Source organism: Sapajus apella, unplaced genomic scaffold, assembly GCF_009761245.1.
Source record: "Sapajus apella isolate SASKATOON/1434 unplaced genomic scaffold, GSC_monkey_1.0 scaffold4, whole genome shotgun sequence".
NCBI classification, from domain to species: domain Eukaryota; kingdom Metazoa; phylum Chordata; class Mammalia; order Primates; family Cebidae; genus Sapajus; species Sapajus apella.
The window spans coordinates 510,771-514,252 of record NW_022436944.1 but is presented as its reverse complement, the minus strand read 5'-3'; the positions used below and the strand labels follow the sequence as shown (position 1 = coordinate 514,252).

Sequence of the window (3,482 nt, the reverse complement as noted above, 5' to 3'; positions counted from 1 at the left end):
AAAAAAAAAAAAAAAAAAAAGATGGGGTTTCACCATGTTGGTCAGGCTGGTTTTGAACTCCTAACCTCAGGTGATCTGCCCGCCTTGGCCTCCAAAGTGCTTGGATTACAGGTGTGAGCCACCATGCCCGGCCAGCTCAAAAATTCTTAACAAAAATAAAGATCTTCCACATGCATATTTTTATTTTTGTCTTTTAATTGGCCCTAAATCATTTTCTGACTGATCAGATTGTAAGATAGTGTTCTAGGAGCTGTTTCCTTTCTGTTTTCAGCCTGTTGAGGGCAGTGGGTTACTTGTCACGTCACTCCCAAGTTTCTTCATCCTCATTGATTTCCTCCATTAGTAAGATCTCAGTAAACAAATCAGAGTTTGGACAGTTTAGAATGGATTTTATTTTAATTACTACTGCTTAACATCCAGAGATGTGTTTCTGGTCGTTACTTTCTTGGTTCCAAACTGGAATATTGAGACATCAGGCAAAACAGCTTTCCTACTTTCCTAATTGGTTGGTGTTTAGTGGCTTTCTACTGTATGTGGTTTTATTCATTATTGAATGAAGCTGTCATTCCCATACACTCAGCCTGGTTGCAGAAGGAATTGGGAATTGGAGCCTCTTTTTCTTTTTTTTTTTTTTTTCCATTTATTTATTTTATTGCATTTTAGGTTTTGGGGTACATGTGAAGAACATGCAAGATTGTTGCATAGGTACACACGTGGCGGTGTGATTTGCTGCCTTCCTCCCCATCACCTACATCTGGCATCTCTCCCCTTGCTATCTCTCCCCAGCTCCCCACCCCCCACCGTCCCTCCCCTATTTCCCCCCTGACTGAACGCAGTGTGTAGTGCTCCCCTCCCTGTGTCCATGTGTTCTCATTGTTCAACACCCGCCTATGGTGAGAACATGTGGTGTTTGATCTTTTTTTTGAGACAGTCGTGCCCTGTCACCCAGGCTGGTGTGCAGTGGCGTGATCTCAGCTTACTGCAGCCTCTGCCTCCTGGGTTCAAGTGATTCTTCTGCCTCAGCCCCCTGAGTAGCTGGCATTATAGGCACCTGCCACCATGTCAGGCTAATTTTTGTAGAAATGGCATTTCTCCATGTTGGCTAGGCTGGTCTCAAACTCCTGACCTCAGGTGATCTGCCTGCCCTGGCCTCCCAAAGTGCTGGGATTACAGGAGTGAGCCACCACACCCGGCCGGAATTGGAGCCTCTTTGCTTTTCTTGAGATGGAATCTGGCTCTGTTGCCCAGGCTGGAGTGCAGTGATGCAATCTCAGCTCACTGCAGCCTCCGCCTCCTGGGCTCAAGTGATTCTCCTGCCTCAGCCTCCTGAGTAGCTGGGATTGCATACGTGTGCCACCGTGCCCAGCTGATTTTTATATTTTTAGTAGCGACTGGGTTTTGCTGTGTTGGCCAGGCTGGTCTTGAACTCCCGACTCAGGTGAATCCACCCTCCTCAGCCTCCCAAAGTGTTAGGATTACAGACATGCCACCATGCCCGGCCATGGAGCCATGGAGCCTCTTAAAGGCAGGGTTTAGAAAAATACCCAGCTCTCCTTTTTGTCTTATCCCTAGGTTAACTCATTCCTAATCTTGTTCTCCCTCACTTTTCTGGGTTTGTCTGTTAACTTCTGTTTTTGTTGCTCATCTTAACCATGCCACTTCTTTCAGCTCCCCATTCCCCCTTTCCCCTTTCCCTCACCGGTGAGTCTTGCCTCCCTCTTTTAGGTATCTTATTCCCACAAAAGCAAGGCAATTTCATATAACAGGAAATATGTGGGGGATGAATGGGGGAACAAAGTGTAAATAAAGCAAATCAAAATAAGGGAGAAGTTAGTAACCACAGGTCATTTATTCTTTTTTTCCTCTTGAATGTCTTTTTTTAAATTTTAATTTTTAAAAAATTTTTATTTTTTGAGATGATTTTGCTCTGTCACCCAGGTTGGAGTGCAGTGGCATGATCTTGGCTTACTGCAACCTCTGTCTCCCGGGTTTAAGCAATTCTTCTGTCACAGCCTCCCGAGTAGCTGGGATTACAGGTGTGTGCCACCAGCCACCATACCTGGCTGATTTTTTGTATTTTTATTTTATTTCATTGTTTTATTTTTTGAGACGGGGTCTCACTCTGTCGCCCAGGGTGGGGTGTAGTGGCACAATCAAGCAGTTCTTCCACCTCAGCCTCCCGAGTAGCTGGGCTTGCAGGAGTATATGACTGTGTATGGCTGAGTTTTGCATTTTTAGTAGATACAGGGTTTTGCCACGTTGTCCAGGCTGGTCTCAAACTCCTGACCTCTGGTGATCCATTCGCCTAGGCCTCCTAGAGTGCTGGGATTACAGGCGTGAGCCACTGCACCCCGTTCCTCTTCAATTTCTGAACCTCAGTTGTTTTCTCATCTATAAAATGGAAATGATAGCTACCTAATGGGGAATATTTGTTAGAATTAAGAACGTTGTATAAAGTTCTCGGCAGGTAGATGTTCATTAAGTTGGCAGTTACCTCGCTCCTTATTTTTCTTTATTTTTAGTTATAGTTCATCCTTAAGCATTAAAAATGCTTTTCATATTTAGTAGGAAATATGGTTTAACGATAAGTGTTAACAAATAACGTGGCTTTGGATTTAATCTGGCAAAGTATTGCTGTAGAATGGTACCTAGTTAATATGCTAACACATACTATAAGGCTGGGGTATAGTCTTGCTGATTGTAGTACAGGAGTAAGAATCAGAATTTTCCATTGCTGTTACCTTTGCAGAGTTCTATTATTTAAAATAGATTTTTAGCCAGTTGCAATGGCTCATGCCTGTAATCCCAGCACTTTGGGAGGCTGAGGAGGGGGAATCACCTGAGCTCAGGAATTTGAGACCAGGCTGGCTAACTGGCAAAACCCTGTTTCTACTAAGAGTACAAAAAATAGTTGGGCCTGGTGGTGGGTACTTGTAATCCCAACCACTCAGGAGACTGAGGCAGGGAGAATCGCTTGAACCTGGGAGGTGGAGGTTGCAGTGAGCTGAGATCATGCCGCTGCACTCCAGCCTGGATGACAGAGTAAGACTCCATCTCAAAAAAAAAAAAAAAAAAAGATTTCATAAGTATGAAATTTGATGGAATCATTTCTGGTACTTCATGTTAACATGCATACTGAAACTGTTCTTGTGATGGAATAGTTCATGTGGGTGTCCCTGAGTTTCAGGTGATTAGACAGGCTTCTTCAAGGGAAGACTGCCTTATTGGAAGATGACTCTTGAGACAGGGTCTCACCCAGTTGCCCAAGATAGAGTGCAGTGGTGCAATCATGGTTCACTGCAGCCTGAACTTTCTGGGCTCGAGGGGTTCTCCCACCTCAGCCTCCCAAGTAGCTGGGACCCCAGGTGCACACCACCACACCTGACTGTGCACCTGTGGTCCCTGGATGAACCACACCTGGCTAATGGAATGCAGGTGTGAGGCACTGTGCCTGGCATGATGACTCTTTTTTTTTTTTTTTT

The 3,482-nt window shown here is 44.7% G+C and overlaps 1 protein-coding gene across 1 annotated transcript in view; it reads left to right on the top strand.

Annotated features, from left to right (window-relative positions):
• Positions 1 to 3,482, top strand: part of SKIL (SKI like proto-oncogene) — a 43,171-nt gene that overhangs the window by 26,978 nt on the left and 12,711 nt on the right. The gene's annotated exons all lie outside the window — the stretch shown is intronic.